The following is a 13,194-nucleotide window of genomic DNA, read 5'->3' as shown; positions in this document are numbered from 1 at the left end:
ACTCTCGCATAATGTTTTCTCCTGTGATCCACTGAACACTTTATCGCACGCTATACACTTAAAGTTAGCATGCTTCTTCTTAGCTGTTTTCTTCTTAGGGACTACTATGGGCACACTAAGAAGAAAGAAAAGGATCCTATCACTTACTAAAAATAAATGCTACTCTTCGCATATACACAAAAAGAATATGGCTCACCTCACAGGGGCACTATCACCTTCAGGGGGGGAAGGCAGATCCATAACACAGAATCCTAGATAAGCACATAACATAGTCACTAAGCGTGTACAATAACCACACTGACAGCATTAAGCTATTGCCAATCCATATAGTCACAGTAAATCTGCCTCCAACTGGAGGTCTTACCGTCTTTTTCAGATGCGCAGACTAGTCTCAGGGTTTAGCTGCAACACACCGCTGTGATGACCGCTGCACTGAACGCTCCCCACTCTCCTTTCATTTAAAGCCGGCTTAAATAGCCGCTTTCCTTGCAGAGCGCTCTCCCGGCAGCGTGTCATCCCTCGGCGCCCGCCGCACAGGCTGCCGGGATCTGTAGTTCCGACGCCCGTCTTCCCGGGCGGAAGTGACGTCACGGCGTAGTTCTAACTAGACGCGCGCCGTCTGCTGGCTCTGTCTCCGTCCAGCCGCATCCGGAAGTCCCAGCACGCGCTACCTCCTGGGGAATGTAGTCCAGAACCCACGCTGTCGGTAACAGCGCTCTCCGCCCAGAAATGAGGCTCCACCAGTGCATCCCTGCGCCCTAAGGCTTCCACACTTACTAGAAGACTTACAGACACAGCATGCTTCCCTTGGATATACATGAACAGTTACCCCAGACAGGGTCACGCTTCCATGCAGCTTCCCCCAGAGTGACCCCTTCTACAGAGGTAAGCCAGAAAAACAAAGTAACACTACCTATCTCAAACTAACAAGGAGACAGGAAAAAAAAGACAGTTCAGGAAAGGGAGGAGCTGGGATTTATACCAGAGGGGGAGGTTCCTGAGGAAAAAAGTAACCTGTCTAAACTCAAGGATGTGGGATAAAATCCCTAGGTATTGGCTGCCATGGGGATCGTAGAAGAAAAAGACATAGCCGGGCTGGAGCTGATATCACACACCCTCCCCTAGAATGCTCATGCATGCCTAGCATTTTCCCTGACACTCCCAGCTTTTTCTTTGACATGTCTACGTTTCTTTGGGCACTCCTTCTAAGTTTCCACCCCAAGATGTCTACTTCCTGTCAATCACCTTGTGAATGGCATACCTATATAAATATTTAGATTAAAACAGATGGAACTTTTCATCCACAAAATATTTCACTTTATATTTTGCATTTATCTATAATTATTTACAGATTATCTACAATGATATGTATACATTGAGGGGGAAATTTACCAAAATGGATTCGTAAAAAAAATAGGTGTATTCGTAGGCAGAAATACACCTATTTTTTACACATTTGTATTTTCGGGATTTACAATCCCGAAAATACAACAATTCGTAGTCCTAAAGATGGGACATTCGTATTTGTTTTTACAAATACGAATGTCTACACCATCGATAGGATACGACAGAAATCACCATTCAAAAGAATGGTGGTTCCTGATTTACTAAGCAGCCGTACTGATAATACGGCTGCTACTTGGTGTAAAACAGGCACCAAAATACGACAGGAAAATACACCCTGATGTTCCTGTCGTATTTGGCTTTAGCCTGCACGGATCAGTCAGATCCGTGCAGGCTGCAGTGTAAAAAAAATAGAAAAATTAAATAAATAAATAAAAAAAACAGGCTGAAGGAGCCGGGGCCGGTAATTAAAAATCAGTGAACCCGACAAATAGGGGTTCCCCGATTTTTAACAACCAGCCCCAGGCTCCAGGTCCGGGGCTGGATCCCAAAATACGGGGGACAAAATGACTAGGGGTCCCCCGTATTTTAAGAACCAGCCCCAGGCCAAACCAGCCACAGGGTTATGTCACAGCCGGGGGACACTTATTATATAAGGTCCCTTGGCCAAAACATTAACCCTACCGACCAGTCAGCCTGGCCAGGGGCCCTGGGGGAGTGGGGACCCCCCAATGAAGGGGTCCCCCCCCTCCAGGACTTACCTGACCAGGCTGAAGCCTGGTGCTGTCCCCGGTGACCCTGGGCTGTGGTCACTGGGCTGATAGTGGTGTAAAAAAAAGAATAAACTATTGTTTAATACTGGTGAACTATGAGTCCTATCAAGCCTCCCCCGCAAGCTGGGACTTGGAGAACCACAAGTCCCAGCCTGCGGGGCATTAAAGGGCCCGCTGGCACTTGTAGTTCCACAGTAAAAAAAATAGTAAAATAAAACACACTGACACACACTTAAAATAAAACTTTAATACATCCAAAGCCCTTACATACTGATACTTACCTATCTTCATCCCGTAGGTAGCCCTGGTCCTGATGTCCTGGTCTTCTGGTCCTGTGTCGTCTTCTGGATCCATGTCGGCATCCCTGTCGGTGATGGCGTCCGGAGTCCAATGAAATCCATGGAGGAAGCTGTGGAAGGAAACCATACTCACCTGTCCCAGGGCGACGTAGTCCAGGTAAGGGGTCTTTGCAAAAAAACAAGCCGAGTACGCAAACCAAGCGAACAGCTGAGCCGCACGGTGTTTGTGTACATCGTGCGGCTCCGCCTCCCGAATGCCGCTATTGGCCGCCTTGCGGCCTAGCGGCCAATCAGGAGCCGCAAGGCAGCCAATAGCGGCATTCGGGAGGCGGAGCCGCACGATGTACACAGAGTACCGTGCGGCTCAGCTGTTCGCTTGGTTCGCGTACTCGGTTTGTTTTTTTGCAAAGACCCCTTACCTGGACTACGTCGCCCTGGGACAGGTGAGTATGGTTTCCTTCCACAGCTTCCTCCATGGATTTCGTCGGACCCGGACGGCAACGGCGACAACGAACGGTCGACATGGAGCCAGAAGACGACACAGGACCAGAAGACCAGGACATCAGGACCAGGGCTACCTACGGGATGAAGATAGGTAAGTATCAGTATGTAAGAGCTTTGGATGTATTTAAGTTTTATTTTAAGTGTGTGTCAGTGTGTTTTATTTTACTATTTTTTTTACTGTGGAACTACAAGTGCCAGCGGGCCCTTTAATGCCCCGCAGGCTGGGACTTGTGGTTCTCCAAGTCCCAGCTTGCGGGGGAGGCTTGCTGGGACTCATAGATCACCAGTATTAAACAATAGTTTATTCTTTTTTTTACACCACTATCAGCCCAGTGACCACAGCCCAGGGTCACCGGGGACAGCACCAGGCTTCAGCCTGGTCAGGTAAGTCCTGGAGGGGGGGACCCCTTCATTGGGGGGGTCACCACTCCCCCAGGGCCCCTGGCCAGGCTGACTGGTCAGTAGGGTTAATGTTTTGGCCGCGGGACCTTATATAATAAGTGTCCCCCGGCTGTGACATTACCCTGCTGGCTGGTTTGGCCTGGGGCTGGTTCTTAAAATACGGGGGACCCCTAGTCATTTTGTCCCCCGTATTTTGGGAACCAGCCCCGGACCTGGAGCCTGGGGCTGGTTGTTAAAAATCGGGGAACCCCTATTTGTCGGGTTCCCTGATTTTTAATTACCGGCCCCGGCTCCTTCAGCCTGGTGCTGGTTACAGCTGTGGGGGGGGACCCCAAGCCGTTTTTTTAATTTATTTATTTAATTTTTCTATTTTTTTTACACCTTGCAGCCTGCACGGATCTGACTGATCCGTGCAGACTGCTAGAAACATTTGTATTAGCGGCCGTATATATGGCCAGCTAATACGACATCGGAGGGTTACAAAGCAGTCGTATCTGACTGCTTTGTACATTCCCCTCCGGAACACGACTTTGCATACGACTGAAACAGTCGTATGCAGTCGTAGGGAAAATACTAATACAAAAAACTAGGTTTTTCATATTGGTAAATTTCCCCCTGAATGTTTGCTTTGGGCAACATCATACCCTCCAACATCTGCAGTTTAGAAATCGGTACACATTCGGGAAGGGGGCGTGGCCAATGGCAAAGAGCGTGTTGTCATGAGTAAAGGGGGCGTGTCCACGCCCCCTTTCCGAATATGTACAGGGCATTTTTTATCCTAATTATACATATGTGAACTTTAACTGCATTTTAAACACTTTTATTGTTATGTACAGTATTATGTGCCCAGCACAGTACATTTAACATTATTTAACTGGGCACATACAGCCTGGGCATTGGGCACATACAGCCTGACCTGACAGTGCTGGTCTGCTATGGCTCTAGTGCGCTGCACTTTTGGGTATGTCTGTATGATACAGGCATACCCAAAAGAGCAGTGCACTAGAGCCGTCGCAGACCAGCACTGTCAGGTCATATATACATACACTTTGGCAGCTGAGTGCTCCCCTCACGGTCCTGTCACAGCTGCGTCCAGACTATGGAGAATATGCACCTCCACCAGCGGCTCTCAGCCCGGGAGTCTCTGGCTGCCTGATGTCATGACGTGCAGCACTGCACCCTGGGACCTGCCGCATTGCATCCCTGGGAACGGGTCCAGAAGCCCCAGAATAGGCTGAATACATTCTTTTTTCTATCTGCGCCAGTCCTAATCGATTCCTATTGCCTGTCAAGGGGAAAGGAAGCGAGGAGTCACTCAAACCCCTCAAAAAACGGTACAATCGGTAAACTTTGATTTAGTCGGTACAGACCGTTAAAAAACGGTACTGTACCGGCTAAATCGGTACAGTTGGAGGGTATGCAACATATCCACTTATTCACTCTAGAAGTTTTGATACATCTCACCAAAAGTATTTTGTCCTTGAGAATTGACTCTAATTTCCAGGCATGAAAACAAGCTGTTCTCCAATGTACTATCTCACAACAGATCTTAAACAATAATATAAACAGGGCCTAGTCATCTGGTTGGGCTGTGCAGGGAGATGTGGGTAGAAATGTCTGCCCTTGGAGGTGTGACACAGTAGCTTATAACTTACAAATGACAGGTGCTGATCACAGACTTGAACACTGACTGACTGTTCACAGCCTGAACTGGAACATCATTTTAGGTAAGGGAATATGTGTATTTTTTTGTTGCTGTTTTTTTTATCAACTTACAAGAAATAGCATTGCTTAGTGATCTCATTATTTATATATTACATATTCTTGTTTTAACTTTGGGTTATTTATCTAGAAGGCATATTTATTATCGAGATATTTATATTGTAATTTAGTGATTTGTAAAGAATTTTTTTTATTTTGATATTTATATTGTAATTTAGTGATTTGTAAAGAATTTTTTTTTACAGTTTCAACATTGCAATAGATCCTGATTCCTGCATAATAAAAATGACCAATTATACAATTGCTTTCACTGTTTACATTCACTTTATTGATATAAGCTAATTGTTAATGGGTCAATGTAAGTAAGTCACCTTAGTGAAAAGACAGTAAAGGGGCCCTATAATACCACTTTTGCATCAAAGTTCCGGGTCTGACCCGAGATTGGGAACACAGTTCAAAACTGGGCCAAACCTGGGAGAGTCCCATTTCCACCATGGTTCCGTCCCAGGACCTTTTTTGTTTCTCTTGACTGTAACTCGATAGCCGGAATTCAATGTTCCGGTTGTCGGGTGTCATAAAGTCCAAGGATTGGCGTAAACGGCCGCGGATTGATGGAAAACGGTCATGAATTCGACAATTTGCAGCCGTTTTCAAAAAAAACAAAACAGATCCGACTTGTTTAAAAGTTGAATATGTTTTGTCGGAAACTGCCTTCAAAGCTGACGGTAACGGCAGCATTGAATAGGCGAGGGCCGATATTTACACCAGCGGAAATAGCGGCCGGGATTGAATACCCCTTAATCCAGGACCAACCCTGACAGGGTATATGGGTTTGATTCCTGAGTCTCTGGAGCCAGATTAACCCATTTGCCACTGCAATTTACCCCTGTGGCGAGTATTTATTTGAGAGCAATTATGGGATACAGTGTGTGGCTGCGCACTTGAACAATATATAAGGCAGCTTAACATTGTTCATTTTACTGTACACACCCATTTGGCAATGAAGAGATTTGCCATGTGTTTTCCCATGCTGTTCCGACAACACATTTTCCCTCTGCTCCATATCTGCACAGATGTTCCCTCCCAGCAGCAATAACTAATAATAGCATCCCTATGTTACCAAACTCTATATATATTGAAGCAGCAGATAGTGTAGGAGCACTGCTTAGAGTGCACCAGAGTGCTCACAGAATGCACACTTTCTGGTAGCACTGGGCACGCTGCCTTCCCCTTACAGATGCTAGTATCTGTCTCCTACAAGGCGGCAGCCATTTCGGGGAGGTTGTTTTTTGTATTTCTGGGAGGTTGTTCCCCCCCCCCCCCGGCTTCCAGTAGTAGGTACAGCCGCAGCGTTTATTGTGCTGGTGCTGAGCCCCTCCAGGACCCAGCGCTCCAGGCTGCAGCCCAATAAAACTTTTGTGTGGCACACATCGTTCAGTGTGTAGTCATGGTGAATTACAGTATGTACTAATGAGGTGTTTAGATTATTTGCAATCGGGAAACGACCCATTTAATCCTCTGAGTGTTCTGGATTTCAAGGGAAATTGGGTGACAGGTTGGATTGTTCATAAAATTGTGTTGTGTGTGGGCACCTTATGAATACATTGTGAAAACTGCATTCATCAAGACAAAATGAACAGAGCAGCAGCAGCAGTTTTGTATTCAATAAATAGATGCAATCACAGGTGCATAACATTTACAAAAACTGTGAACATCCCTAAAGATTAGGGACCAATGACTTCTGACAGAATCAGAGGTACTTGTGTATTTTGGCGGCGCCCCCGATGTCCGTCGTACGACGAACAGATCGCATCGCATGCCATGCACCCGATGGCATGCGATGCGATGCGACGCGATTTTGACCCCCTATACGACCAAAAATCGTATAAGCACCCTAAAGGGTGCTTTTGAGCACCCAAATGGGTGCTGACAATGTTAAATGCACCCCCACGCCACCCCCCACTATAAACGTGAACCCGAAGCGTGGCGAGCGACGCGGACACCTGTGAAGCCCGCGAGGGGACGCGTTTACCTGTGAAGGTATCCGCGTCCCCACGCGGGGCTCGCTGCGCTCGCCACGCTTCGGGCTCGGTGGCTCGCTGCGCTCGCCACACTATTCTATTCTCAACTCCACGCCGACGTGGATAGTGGGGGTATGAAAAGGTCGTAGGACGCGTACCGCCGCCCCTCGCGGGCTCGCTGCGCTCGCCACGCCACGTTTATAGTGGGGGGTGGCGTGGGGGTGCATTTAACATTGTAAGCACCCATTTGGGTGATTAACATAGTATAAGCACCCATTAGGGTGCTTATACAATGTTTAATCGCATCGCATCCTATGGCATCGTATGCCATGTACAATGGCATACAATTTCAAAATTGTATGCCATCGTGCACTATCGTACGATATCGCGTCGCATCGCATACCATCGAATGTGTTATGGTATGCGATGCGATGGGCGCCGCCAAAATACACAAGTACCGAATCAGATATTGTTCATTGATGTATGAAATATATATTAATTAATTTAGTTAGTAATGTAGTTGTATCACATCTGTAAAGGTGCCCATACACAGGTCTGACTTGTCTGTGGCACAAGTCGGACCTGTTTTCCCTTGAACTTCCCCGACAGCTCCCCAGAGGCTCTCCATCCTACTTGGCACTTAATGTGCCATTTTTTACATGCGATAAATCATTATCGCATGTAAAAGGACTTCTGGGAAGCTGCCAGGGGAGTTCAAGGGAAATCTGATGCAATATATCGCAGGTGCTAAAAAGCACCCCGATGCGCCGCTGATGGTCAGATTCCGATTTATCTTATGTGCTGCACATAAGGTCTCCAGGATCCGATGCACACAGATCGTTAGCAGATCATGTGCTCCAACAGATCGTGCGAACATCACACAATCTGCTAACAATCTACTAACAATCAGGATCGTTCTGGTGTGTACCAGGCCTAAGTATATTTGTAGAGCAGTGACTTATCACATGATTCACTGTCAGACGGTACCAAAATGACTAGAATTTTGTGGCCCTTAGGTCACAGGATCGCTGGTCTGTGAATGGGATAGTAATCTGTGTATATTATTATAATATTATAAAACCTGAGCACAGTTGCAAAATTTGGTACCATAATGGGTACTTGTGAGTTATCCGGGCGTCCGATTTTAAAATCGGGTCGGATCGGGACATCGCATCGCATCGCATGCGACCATCGGATGCGATGCGATGCGATGACCCGATTTTTCCATAGGAATCAATGTTAAAATGGACTGAGTCCATTTTAACATGGAATTCAATGGGAAAAAGGGGTCCTTTTCATACCCCTACTATCCAAGTGGGCATGGAGTTGGATATAAACCTGTGGCGAGCGTAGCGAGCCACCGAGCCCGAAGCGTGGCGAGCGTAGCGAGCCCCGCGAGGGGACACGGAATACCGTCCCCTCGCGGGGCTCGCTTCGCTCGCCACGCTTCGGGCTCGGTGGCTCGCTACGCTCGCCACAGGTTTATATCCAACTCCATGCCCACTTGGATAGTAGGGGTATGAAAAGGACCCCTTTTTCCATAGGAATCATTTTAACATTGATTCCTATGGAAAAATCGGGTCATCGCATCCGATGGTCGGATGCGATGCGATGCGATGCGATGCGATATCGTATCGCATCGCATCGGATTGTATGCCTTAACTTAAGGCATACAATCAAAAAATCGGGAGCCCGGATAACTCACAAGTACCCCATAATGAAATGTATAATTATTGATGCAGGTAACGCAAACCTACATTACCTCATACAATGAGCTTTGCTTCAATTTAAAACTTGTGTAATACAAGGAATAATGTAGTCCCTAATGGAAGAAAAACAGGTTAGTTTAGATGTTCTCTAAGCAACTATAAAAATATAAAAGCATGGTAGCTATATTATTTACTCTAAACACAGTTCAGTCTGTATAACTAGGACAGAATGTGACTTGAAATTCAGCAATATATGCTTTGTGTGAGAAGAACCAGTAGAACAATGTTTGCATGCTGTGTTGAAACAAAATTTCTTCTATGCTTATTGAGTTTATTCTGAGAGCTACACCATTCTCCCTCCTTCAAGATAAAATAGGTTTGGGATGACGGATCTTTACTCCTTGTACATAGCATGGCAAACCGTCTCTATTTAGTCTTTTGCCCGAGAGGACAATATAAAAGTAGGCAAGTATTGCTAACAGTGAAAATATTACTTCTTTGTTTCTGCTACTGACGCCTCTCCAGAGGCATAAGCTGTGTACACACGGTGCAATATATTGCTCAGTGTCTCCTTTTCATCAGCCACCAGAGTGGTCGATGATGAACAGGAGACTCTGCCGGGGGAGCTGCAGAGGGAACCAGCTGATCACAGGAGCAAGCTCCTGTGACCAGCGACCATTAGGAGACTGAACACGGGAGCGTGCACCCAGCGATTTATCGCTGCAGCACAAACAAATCGCTGGCAATATGGTCGCTCAGCGACCATATTGCCAGCAATATTGCACCATGTGGACACAGCTCAAAAAGGAGAGTTGATGCGCTTGCGGCCCCTTCTCCTTCTGTGTTGCGTCGAACAACAGGAGGCAGAGGACACTGGGGAGCCGACATCACAGTCTCCGTCCGTGGGGGCAGACACTAGGGCCAAATGTAATAGGGTGTGAGAATAAGAAAGTGAGAGATTTTGGGAGAGTATTCCCATTATTTAAAGCAGCAATCATTTACATGGCAAAATCAACCTGGTATTTCAGTATAAATGATTGTCGCTTTAAAAAAAATATGGGATAACTCTCCCATTACTTACCATCAATGGATTTTTATTCTGCCGCCTGGTGCGCGCAGCCGCCGCGTGACCCAGGAGTATGCTTGTATTTATACAAAAGGCAGGGGAACGCCGGGTGTCCACCCCGTAACGCTGTCAATTAGGTTGCAAGTGCCTCAGCAAAGGGAAAATTTGCCAAAGGTGCTGCCAGCTGTGGCCTGCACATGCGCATTACAGACTATGTGCATGTGCAGTGAGCCATCATTGACAGAGGGGCTGAATTTGGCCCTGTGCGAACATGTCTGAATCGGCCCCCATCTCAAGTAGCTACACCTCTGCTACTGTCCCTATGCAAACAAAAATCTGACTTACCTTCCTCATTGCTTTGTTACATTACTTACCTGCCTTTACCAGGTTAAAAACTGTAAGTGAAAGATTAGGACTTGCAGAGAAAGGGAGACCTGTGATGTGCATTGCAAGCTTTAACCACTTTGGTGGTATGACCGGAAATGTCTTGGGCCTAGCTGCGCTTCAGGAGTGGGCCTGCCACTGATAAGTAGGTGTGCACCAGTGGTGCTTCCAGCTGTGCATCACTGGCACACCCCCTCTAGGGGCACACATGACCCCTGTGTCACTCCCCGCCCCTGGTGCATACCACCCCCTTTCATGCTGCACCAATGCCAAGCCTGCTCAGGCCGTCCGGGAGCCCTCGGTTGTTCGTGTTCAGGCACTTGAACACATGAATTCCCAAGTGCCTGAACACCCGAGCGTGCCTGAGCCCACCCTAACCCCGAGCGTTTCATGAACTTTGCGGCCGGAAACAGCCAGCCAGGGGAAGAGGGGCTGCTGCAAAAGACCAGCAGCTGGAGTGGTGTGTATTTCTGGGGCAGGACAAACCTACCCTGGTAGGTTTGTCGTGCCCCAGGGAAACCCACCACTCAAGGGGTTAATGTACTGATCATTGTATAGCTATGTACACACGCTTCGATTTGCTTTAGATTCGATTTTCTATTAGCTCTGGCATTAGAACTTCCCATTCAATTTGGCATTAGATCTGTACTTTTGCATTAGATATCGAATTCGATTGACATTTATGGTACATTGTACACATTCGATTTACTGGATCTAATTCGATATTTCCTTGCCTGCACAGTAGATATTTCTTTTCGATTTTGAGAAAATGGGAGCGCGCATCGAATCAAATGCAGATTGAAAGTGTCCTCAAAAACCATTCAATGTGGATTCGATTTGGCTTCTATAAGCAAAATCGAATTGAAAATAGCCAAAAATCGAAGCATGTGTGCACAGTCCTCCTTTGCCCCATAGGGCCTTATTCTGATTAACTCTCAGAGGCAAATTCCTTCTCAAATGGACAAAACCATGTGCACTGCAGGTGGGGCAGATATAACATGTGCAGAGAGAATTAGATTTGGGTGGGGTTTTTCTTCAAAGTGAGATCTATATTGCATTGTAAAAATAAAGCAGCATTTTCTCTGCACAGAAACAAAGGGCGAGATTTATTGTGTTTACCGTTTTTCCGAAAATGCGATTTTTGCTCAAATCGCCCTGCATCGCCATTTTTTGAAATCGCATTTTTTTCCAGAAATCGCGTATTGAATGAGGTGTGTATTCCGGCATGAAAAGTGCGATGTAGGGCGATTTTCGGGATGAAAAGTGCGATTTTTTAGTCATGAAAAGGTGCGATTTTGTTAAAATGTGCGATTTTGTGATAAAAAAAAAAAAATTGGCGTGAGGTCCTGGATCGGTATGTATAGCGGTGTAAAAGTGAGGTGTGTGGATGTGTGTGTATGTAATAAAGTTTTACTTTTCTGTGTGTGTGTTTTATTTAACATTCTTTTTACAGGTGGACTACAAGTCCCAGCGGGCCCATTAATGCCCCGCATGCTGGGACTTGTGGTTCTCCAAGTCCCAGCATGCGGGGGAGGTCTGCTGGCACTTGTAGTTCTCCTGTATTAAGCAATGTTAGGAATGTGAATTTAACCATATCAGGCCGGCGTCCAATGGCCAGGGACGCCGGTGACAGCCCCGGGCTTCAGCCCTGGACGGGTGAAGCCTGGGGGGGGGACCCCTTTATTGGAGGGGGTCCCCACTCCTCCAGGTACCCCGTCCAAGGCCAGCCACGGAGCTCATGGTACGGCCGGGGGACCTTGTGTTAAAAGTGTCCCCCCGGCTGTGGCATGACACTGGGGGCTGTTGGAGCCCGGTGCTGGTTTCAAAATACGGGGGACCCCCAGATTTTTTTGTTCCCCGTATTTTTGGAACCAGGTCCGGCTCAATGAGCCCGGGGCTGATTATGTACAGGAGGGGGGACCTCACGCCAATTTTTTTTATTACTTTTACACATATTTTACCAAAGAACATACACAGATCACAATGATGATTCTGACAAAATCGCCATGTTTCTGACAAAATCGCCAGTCAGGATCAGGTCTATTTTTTTTTTTGAACTTTAGACCATTTTTGGTGGCGATTTCCAAATTCGCATCTCATTAAAAATGCGAATTGTATATTTTTCAATGGGGAAAACATCTGGATGCGAATTCCGGAGTTAAAAAAAATCACACTCTCAGAAAGTGCGATTTCGCGGCAAAAAGTGCGATTTATGCCGCAAATCGCCACCCATTAAGTAGTCGATTTGGGAAAAAAATGAAAAAACTGCCGTTTTTGCTATAAAAATCGTCAAAAACCCAACATCGATCTCTAATAAATGTCACCCAAAATAACTCACCCAAATCTAATTCTCTCTGCACATGTTACATCTGCTCCCTCTGGAGTGCACATGGTTTTGTCCATTTGAGAAGGAATTTGCCTCTGAGAGTGAATAAGTCCCATGGTTTTCCCATTTTGAGAACAAATTTGCCCTGTAGCCAAGTTTGAATTAGGTCCAATGGGCCTAATTCAGGACAAATTTACCCTGCGCACAAGTCTGAATGTGGTTCTTTTGCATACATTGTATCTTATGTGATCCCAGCAAGGCCTGTGGGATCCGATAAATCTATAGCGCAGTACTTGCTCCGATGCGCGCGGGACTGTGCATCGGATTAAAATCGGAGCTGAAACGTGCTGTGATCTGACACTTTTCATCTGATTTCTCGGATCAATCCATCGGAATCAGACGGAAAGTGCCCAAATTGTGTGGCTGGCTGACTTCAAGTCTGTATTTCACATGGTTTCAATCAACCAAAGAACCTGTGTAGTTCATGAGCATCCCAGTTTAAAGGGATAGTATGGTAAGCCTAGTTATACCTACTTGTCATTCATTGATGTGGAAGGCAACACTCATTTCTGTAAGTAATATGCTTTGCATTCCACATATTGGTGAATCGTGCAGCATGGCAACCCCGGGCAGAATGGGAGGTA

At 46.4% G+C, this 13,194-nt stretch overlaps 1 protein-coding gene across 2 annotated transcripts in view; it reads right to left on the bottom strand.

The window, feature by feature from the left end:
* The window catches only part of STX8 (syntaxin 8), a 272,833-nt gene that overhangs the window by 236,605 nt on the left and 23,034 nt on the right, over window positions 1–13,194 (bottom strand). The window lies entirely within an intron of this gene.

This window comes from Crinia signifera, chromosome 6, assembly GCF_055691185.1.
Source record: "Crinia signifera chromosome 6, ASM5569118v1, whole genome shotgun sequence".
Taxonomy (NCBI): domain Eukaryota; kingdom Metazoa; phylum Chordata; class Amphibia; order Anura; family Myobatrachidae; genus Crinia; species Crinia signifera.
Note: the sequence above shows the minus strand (reverse complement) of the source record. Positions and strands in the feature narration are given on the sequence as shown.